The sequence below is a fragment of the Triticum urartu genome, chromosome 5A (genome assembly GCF_056163025.1).
Source record: "Triticum urartu cultivar PI428250 chromosome 5A, HENAU_Tu73, whole genome shotgun sequence".
In the NCBI taxonomy this organism is placed as follows: Eukaryota; Viridiplantae; Streptophyta; class Magnoliopsida; order Poales; family Poaceae; genus Triticum; species Triticum urartu.
In genome coordinates this window covers 656,842,169-656,851,185 of record NC_141877.1, presented here as the reverse complement: position 1 = coordinate 656,851,185, position 9,017 = coordinate 656,842,169, and positions in this window count along the sequence as shown.

The window sequence follows — 9,017 nt, the reverse complement described above, 5'->3', positions numbered from 1 at the left end:
CTTCTTAATAGATGTATGCTTGCCTTGCTGTGACTTGCACTATGGTGAGTGCATCGAGCTCGTTTACATGCCTTCGTGAGTTATATTTCAGCATGTCTCAGTTTTCACTAAGTCTGGAAACTGATTGTGTTTTAGCTATGTTCGTGTGCCCGTTAATATATTTTGTGATCCCTTTTGACCCCAGGTCACTTTGGGACTTTTGTTAATCTTGTTGAGTAGCTCTATGCCATGTTCTTACTTGTCATGTTCATGTCATTTATCATGTTGTTTTGCTGCTCCGAAGAGGGCTTCGTGATCTGAAATTTCAGACAAGTGTTAATTTCACTAAGTCTGGAATCTGTTTTGCATTTGCGTTTTTGCCATGCTTGTTTGAACCTCTTAATGGATGAATTGGCCGTGGCTCAGTGCTAGTATTTTGTTAAGAATCTTGTGTGCATCCCTGCCATGTCTTTTGTTGTCTTGTTTGGTGGCTGTAGCATGTCCACTTCGTTGCATTTTGATGCCTACTTGCTGTAAATCGCAGACCGGTGTCATATCTTAAAACGCTTGCCATTTCCAAACCGTAACTCCGATTCCAATGATTTTTATATCGTTTTCAAGCAATTTCATCCTCTCTATCCAGTGGCACCCTTGGAATTCCATGTTTAGGCCAGGTTCATGCATTTCCTGTCATATCTTGCATTTTGCATCCCGCATCGCATCCCGCATAGCATATCATCATTTCATCATATTGCTTGGTCTTGCACGTGGTTGATTGTGTCCTTGTTGCTTGTTTGTCTTGTTGGGTAGAGCCGGGAGACGAGTTCGCTACCGAGGAGCCCGTTGAGTTTGCTTGTGAGGATCCAGTCAACTCTGACAACTGTGCAGGCAAGATGATCATACCCTCGAAATCACTACTATCTTTGCTATGCTAGTTTGCTCGCTCTTGCTATGCCAATGCTACGATGCCTACCTTTTGCTTTTCAGCCTCCTAATTGCCATGTTGAACCTCTAACCCACCTTGTCCTAGCAAACCGTTGATTGGCTATGTTACCGCTTTGCTCAGCCCCTCTTATAGCGTTGCTAGTTGCAGCTGAAGATTGGAGGTTGTTCCTTGTTGGAACATTTATTTACTTGTTGGGATATCACTATATTACTATGTTATCTTAATGCATCTATATACTTGGTAAAGGGTGGAAGGCTCGGCCTCTCTCCTAGTGTTTTGTTCCACTCTTGCCGCCCTAGTTTTCCGTCATATCGGTGTTATGTTCCCGGATTTTGCGTTCCTTACACGGTTGGGTTATAATGGGAAGCCCTTGATAGTTCGCCTTGATTAAAGCTTTTCCAGCAATGCCCAACCTTGGTTTTACCATTTGCCACCTAGCCTTTTCTTTCCCTTGGGTTCTGCAGACTCAAGGGTCATCTTATTTTAACCCCCCCCCCCCCCGGGCCAGTGCTCCTCTGAGTGTTGGTCCAAACCGTCAGCCGCCGGTGGCTACCAGGGGCAACTCTGGGCTGGCCTACCGGAAGTTTAGACAATCTGAGTGTGCCCTGAGAAAGAGATATGTGCAGCTCCTATCGGGATTTGTCGGCACATTCGGGCGGTGTTGCTGGTCTTGTTTTAACCTGTCGAATTGTCTTGTTGTACCGGGTTACCGAGTTTGATCGGTGTGTCTCGGGTGGAGGTCTTATCCTTCGTTGACCGTGAGAGCTTGTCATGGGCTAAGTTGGGACCCCCCTGCAGGGATTGAACTTCCGAAAGCCGTGCCCGCGGTTATGGGCAGATGGGAATTTGTTAATGTCCGGTTGTAGATAACTTAAACCTTAATTATTTAAAATGAATCAACCGAGTGTGTTGCCGTGATGGCCTCTTCTCGGCGGAGTCCGGGAAGTGGACACGGTGTTGGAGTTATGCTTGCGCAGGTTGTTCCTATAGCTTCTCGCTCGCGCTTTGCCTCCTCTTCTCGCTCTCTTTTGCGTATAAGATAGCCACCACATTTATGCTAGTCGCTTGCTGCAGCTCCACATATATTTGCCTTATCCATTCCTATGAGCTTAAATAGTTTTGATCGTGAGGGTGCGAGATTTCTGAGTCCCTGTGGCTCACAGATACTACAATTCCAGATGCAGGTCCAGGTGATTCCGCTCCAGGTGACGAGTACGAGCTCAAGTGGGAGTTCGACGAGGACTCTCAGCGTTATTATGTTTCCTTTCCCGATGATCAGTAGTGGTGCCTAGTTGGGGATCGATTCGGGCCTAGTCGCATGTTGGGTTCTTTTCTATTTTGGCGCCGTAGTCGGGCCATGAGTGTTTGTTTGATGGATGTTATTTATGTACTTTGATGTGACGTGGCGAGTGTAAGCCAACTATGTTATCTCCCCCCTTTTATTATGTATTACATGGGATGTTGTAATGATTGCCTGACTTGCGACATTGCTTTCAATGCGGTTATGTCTCTAAGTCGTGCCTCAACACGTGGGAGCTATAGCCGCATCGAGGGCGTAACACCTTCGTGGAGACCATAAAGGGGTGGCAATCGGGGTGGTTCTACATCACCGAGCCGCACGACACCAACTGGGTGGCGGCCCCCGAGTTTCGATCCAGAATCCCCATTCGGCTTACTTCCTGGAAGGAGAAGGGCCTGTCCTGGGGCTCATCGGTGGAGCTGGACGGACTCCAGAAGCGTATCCGTAACATGATAAGCAAGAAACTCAAGCTTGTCAACATAGTCCAAGTCATGCTCTTCCACCGGATCCTCCCGTGTCAACAACGGGCTTTCAACTTATGGGAGTTCGACCCGGCCCAGCACCAGACTCTACGCGAGCTCTTCGACACGACACATCAGGACGTCTGGAAGGTGCTGTTCAAGGGAGCCGAGGTCCCCCTCCCCTTACCAAGGACCGCGGGCTAAGCGCGAAGCGCCCTGCGAATCTGGTAAGTTCTGTACATCTGGTAGGGTATTTATTTCCCATAGCTTAACCATGTGCGGGGTCTGAGCTCCCATGCCTTTGATAGGACTGGGTGGAGACATCAGAGCAGATTGGCTGTCCAGCCCCTCTGCCCGAAGACCCTGCAGACGCTCTCCTAACGGAGATGCAGACTCTGGCTCCTTATGAGGTGCCGGAGAAGATCAAGAAGAAGGCCACGGGAACCCGAAAGAGTTCCCGGCGCCAGGTGGTATTGGACTCATCGTCCAATAACTCCGAGACGCACTCCTACCGTGAAAACGAGGAGGAAGAAAATGAAGGTTCTCCCCCTCCAGCCAGGGGAGACAGGAAAAGGAAGGCCGCCCCCACCGGGGAGGCCGAAGGGTCCAAGAAGGGAAGGACTCTCCTTCCGGACTGTTCCGCCACCGCCGCCGACAGCGAAGACGATTGGTTACTCAGGGCCAAGCCCCTAGCGAAGTCGTAAGTATTTGGATACCAGAGTAACTCATAGCATACTTTTATTGAACTGCTTCTCCTAACGTCGAATATGATCATGCAGTCCGCCCTGAGCCCGTATCGGCGTATCCTCATCGGACGGTTCCTTGGACTCGTTGGATATGAATAGTGATACACTTCCGACCGCCTCCTCTCCTCGCCCTACGGACAATGTCGAGGTATTGTCTCAAGGGGCACCGAGCAGGGCGGAGATAGTCCCAGAGGCGCCTCAAGGCGACCTTCCGGACTCCAGGCGCAAAGGGAGCAAGACTCCCCAAGGCTCCAAGTTCGGTCCTTAGCCGAACACCGTGCCGGAACCTCCAGTGGTTCCGGACTCCGGCAGGCGGCCCCCTTCCAAGAGGGGCAAGCCGCCCGTGCTGGTGACCTCTGTCCATCCATAGGCACCGGACAACCTGCTGGGAGCGCTTCGCGGTGCTTCCATCGACGAAGAGCACCGCATTATTATGAGTGCGGTGATCAAGAAGGTTCAGTCCGCCAAGAGCAGACTGACTGAAGCCTGTGCCAGCCTTCTAACAGGCTTTGAGGTAAGTGTTCAAAATATAGGAAAATATTACCGCATAGACAGTAGCCCCTGCTGCTCTGTTTGGTGTTCACAAAGAAAAGCCGAATAGAGGATCAAATAATATCTGCAGGAGTCTAATACAAGTATGTCTATATGCGTATGCAGGCTTCGCTGTTGACCTCTGCTGCACTAACTACAGAGGTCGCCGCACTGAAGCAGAACCTCGAGCGGTCCGAGAAAGAGCTCGGCCTTGCCAAGAGGCAGCTTGAGGAGAACAAAGGTAAGTAATACCTTGTCTATATATATATATATATATAAAAGATGCGGTTGCAAAAATGATAGGATCGTCATGGATGTGCCAGGGGCCATGACCGAAGTGGCGACCCTGAAGCAAGCGTTGTCCGAGGCCGAAAACAAAGCGGCCAAGGAGCGCACCGAGCGGGAGAAAAAAGAGGCACGGGTGGGCGAGGTGCAGCAAGAGCTCTAGGCTCTCGTGAAGAAGCACGAGACTTTGGAGCTTGACTCGAAGACGCGAGAGTCCGAGCTTGCCGCGACCCTCGAGAGCACAAAGCATGGCAAGGCTGAAGCCCAAAAGGCCCTCCAGGAAATTGAGGCGATGAGGAAGATAGCGATGGGTAAGGCATTCATTATGCAAAGCAAGCATGTGAAAGTAAATTACTTGTTACTTACCCAAGTCCGGAGCTCTCCAGGAGCGTTCCTAGATTTGCCCCGCAGTGTGTCGGATGCCGCAAAGTACTACCAGGACAAGGAGGGAAGCTCGACGGAGAAGTTGTTCTGGTCTCAGTATACTGGGACCGAACACCCGATCCCTGTGAGCGACCAGCTGAAGCAACTGGTCGAGCTGCACAAGGTGGCCGAACAGGCCATGAGGGGCCTTATAGTCCGGATGTGGCCTGGCGACTCCCTTCCCAACTGCTACTTCAGCCTGGTGAGGCGGCTTGTGGATGTCTGCCCATGGCTGGAAGTCATAAAGTGGTCTGTCTGCATCGAAGGTGCACGCTGGGCTTTTGCCCGTGCGAAGGTGCACTGGGCCAAGATGGACGCCGAGAAGCTGGTGAAGGAGGGGCCCCCGCAGGGCAAGGAGCATCGCCACCCCGAAATGTATTATGAGGGTGACCTGAAGGGTGCCCGTCTTGTGGCGGACGAGTGTGCGAAGGATGTAATTTTTGAATGAACTTGCTCGTGTGATCCTGTATTATGAAAACTTGTTCATATGCGCTATGCAACGCTTGTTTGAATTTAAAATATTACCTTCTGTGCGGCTGTTTATCAAATCTGAGAGATGGCCAGTCGTCGGCTTCTGCCCCCAAGCCACGAGTGTTGGGGTGTTCGGGATAAATCTGAGCACTCTTTTTCCCATTGTTGGGTCCTTCGAGGGAGGTGCTCAGCGCAACGAACAAGGCAATCAGACTACAATTTTAAATTTTGGCGAAGCCCCTAGTATTCGGAAGGCCGAATTCGGGGCGCTATACACGCCTAAGTCGGACAAAGCCGACTCCTCGCCCTAAGCGGCATAAGTCTTTAGGGACTCGAGACCTCTCGAACAATGACCAACTCTCGCCTTATCATGACAGTCAGTTTTAGCTTTCTCTACTGAGGTGCTTGCCCAGATGAACCGGGGCACAATCACAGTAGTTCTCCTAGTGCTACCTTAGCCGATATAGCGGAACGTAAGGTACCAAAACATGGGAGCCGGGCAAACCCAACTATTGACCCAAGACATGATTCGGAGTTGACGCATATAATGCTATAAGTTCGGGGTGCCGCACTGTCGAAAGTGTTCGGACTTCTCACGCCGTATTATGGGGTACGCTTAAGCCCCTAGCGTATTAGCCATACCAGAGTGTACGGGTGCTGAATGTCATGAATGAACACACACACACACACACACACACACATATATATATATATATAAAAGAATAGAGAATGCGGTAATAGTCTAGTGCTATGCATTGTTTATTCAAAAAGGTGCGTCGAAGCAGAATGATACAAGTAGTGCAATAAGCAAAAAGTAGGACTATTTGACATGTCCCTTCCAAGGGCAAGCTGAGGAATGGTATTTAAAGCAGGTATTTCACTCGTTATCAGAGACCACCTGGGAGTTCCATGGTGCGACGTAGCTTTCTGCCTCCTTGGTTGTTGTATCGTGTGTCCGGCAATCGTACTGCAGGACGGGGTTTCCAGAGAGTAAAGTCCTGAAAGAGAGAAAAAATAACAAAGCGGGAATCCCCTAGTGCGGTTAAGCCGCTTTTTGGGGCGTGCCATAGTCATGCCCCCCACCTATGCCCATGGTATTTTCAATGCGTAATTATGTACGCGTGGCACGGATTTCGCCGTTTGGATGGGACTGGGGTGGGGGCCGCATTGCTATGCGAGCTCGAAACGTGCCAGGCGGTCTTGTTGCAGATTACTCCGGGCGCGCTTGACGGTGTCCGGGTGTTTAATCACCGAAATGGTGGATTGCCTGAAGAGGATGCTTTGTGCTTCTGCTGCGAGGGCCGCAGTGTGCTCCTCCGTCCGAAGAGAGTGCTTTATGTTTCCATTGACTGTGATGACCCCCCCGAGGTCCTGGCATCTTGAGCTTGTGGTATGCATAATGCGGTACCGCATTGAATCTGGCAAATGCGGTTCACCCAAGCAGTATGTGATAGCCACTGCAGAACGGGACTATATCAAAGATTAACTCCTTGCTTCGGAAGTTATCCGGGGATCCGAAGACCACTTCTAGTGTGACTGAGCCTGTGCAATGGGCCTCTACACCTGGTATGACGCCTTTAAAGGTCATTTTTGTGGGTTTAATCCTTGAGGGGTCTATATCCATTTTGCGCACTGTGTCCTGATAAAGCAGGTTTAGGCTGCTGCCCCGTCCATAAGGACTCGAGTGAGGTTAAATCCGTCGATGATTGGGTCTAGGACCAGTGCGGCGAATCCGCCATGACGGATACTAGTGGGGTGGTCCCTGCGATCGTAGATGATTGGACAGGAGGACCATGGGTTGAACTTTGGGGCGACTGGCTCCAACGCATATACGTCCCTTAGCGCACACTTCTGCTCCCTCTTGGGGATGTGGGTTGCGTATATCATGTTCACCGTCCGCACTTGTGGGGGGAACCTCTTCTGTCCTCTGGTGTTCGGCGGCCGGGGCTCCTCCTCGTCATCGCTATGTAACCCTTATCTTTGTTTTCGGCATTTAACTTGCCGGCCTGCTTGAACACCCAACACTCCCTGTTGGTGTGGTTGGCTGACTTGTCGGGGGTGCCGTGTATTTGACACGAGCGATCGAGTATACGGCACAAACTGGATGGGCCCGGAGTGCTTCTTTTGGATGGCTTTTTTCGCTGACCGGGTTTAGAGCCTCTGAATCCGGCATTGATTGTCGTATCCTCGGTATTGTCGCTGTTGATGCGGCGCTTGTGTTTGTTGCGACGTGACCTCCCATTGCTATCCTTGGTATCCGAAGTACCATGGTTCTTTGATATGCTATTGCTTCGAGCCAGCCAGCTGTCCTCTCCCGCGCAAAAGCGGGTCATGAGTGTCGTGAGGGCTGCCATAGATTTCGACTTTTCCTGGCCAAGGTGCTGGGCGAGCCACTCGTCGCGGATGTTGTGCTTAAAAGCTACTAGGGCCTCTGCATCTGAACAGTCAACGATTTGATTTTTCCTTGTGAGGAACCGAGTCCAGAATTGCCCGGCCGACTCCTCTGGCTGCTGAATTATGTGACTCAAGTCATCGGCATCTGGTGGTCACACATAAGTGCCTTGGAAGTTGTCGAGGAATGCGGCTTCCAGATCTTCCCAACAGCCAATGGATTCTGCTGGCAGGCTGTTGAGTCAATGCCAAGCTGGTCCTTTGAGTTTGAGTGGGAGGTATTTGATGGCGTGTAGATCGTCACCGCGGGCCATGTGGATGTGCAGGAGGAAGTCCTCGATCCATACCGCGGGATCTGTTGTGTCGTCGTATGATTCGATATTTACGGGTTTGAAACCCTCTGGGATTTGGTGATCCATTACTTCGTCTGTGAAGCATAGGGGGTGTGCGGCGCCTCTGTACTGGGCTATATCATGACGCAGCTCAAATGAGTCTTGTCCGCTGTGTTTGGCCCGGCCAGATTTACTTTTACTATATCTGTTCTGACGGTTACCGTCTCGCATAGTGGCACGCCCTCGTGATCCGTAGATCAATCTTGCGTGTTTTGCTTTGTCATCCAATACGTCTCACAGGTCTAGCGTGTTACCCAGAGCCTTGACATTTTTATTTGAGTGGCGTCGGGGTGCGGGCTAAGCTTTTGGCTGGAATGCCTCTCTGTCGCGGCCACGAGGTGGCCGATCAGCCGTGTCATACGCTGGAGATGTAGGTTTTAATGCTTCCTCCTCCAGTCGGGGTAGCAACCTGCTCCTTGGGTAACTCTTGAAGGGGCGTTCGAGTTCATATTCCTCGGCCGCAAGGACTTCAGTCCATCTGTCAGCTAGCAAATCTTGGTCAGCTCGAAGCTGTTGTTGCTTTTTCTTAAGGCTATTTGCCTGGCTATAAGCCGGTGCTTGAAGCGCTCTTGCTTGACGGGATCCTCAGGCACGACAAATTCCTCATCGTCGAGGCTTGCTTCATCTTCGGAGGGAGGCATGTAATTATCATCCTCCGCCTCTCCATCTACCGCTCTCTTGGGAGGGCTGGCTTCTCCATCCTCCTGCTCTAAATCTTGCTGGAGGGGATTGCCATCATCTTCGGCACTGTTCGGAGTGCTATTATCTCCTGTGCCGGTATCACCGCTTTTTCCTTGGCGAGACTTAGAGTGGCGCCGCTGACGTCGGCGCTTGGGTTGCTTCTTGGAGGGGTCATCCTCCGCTGTCCCGTCGCCATTGGCTTCTTTGGGTGTGTCCACCATATATATATATATATCATATGATGAGGTGGCTGTCCAGTGCCCTGTGGGTAGTGGTTCTTGTTCGTCCCCTGCATCGTCGTCCATACCGTCGATGTCTTCGGAGTCGAAGTCGAGCATGTCGGTCAAATTGTCGACAATGGCTACTAAGTGGGTGGTGGGTGGGTGGCGAATTTCTTTGTCATCCGCATCC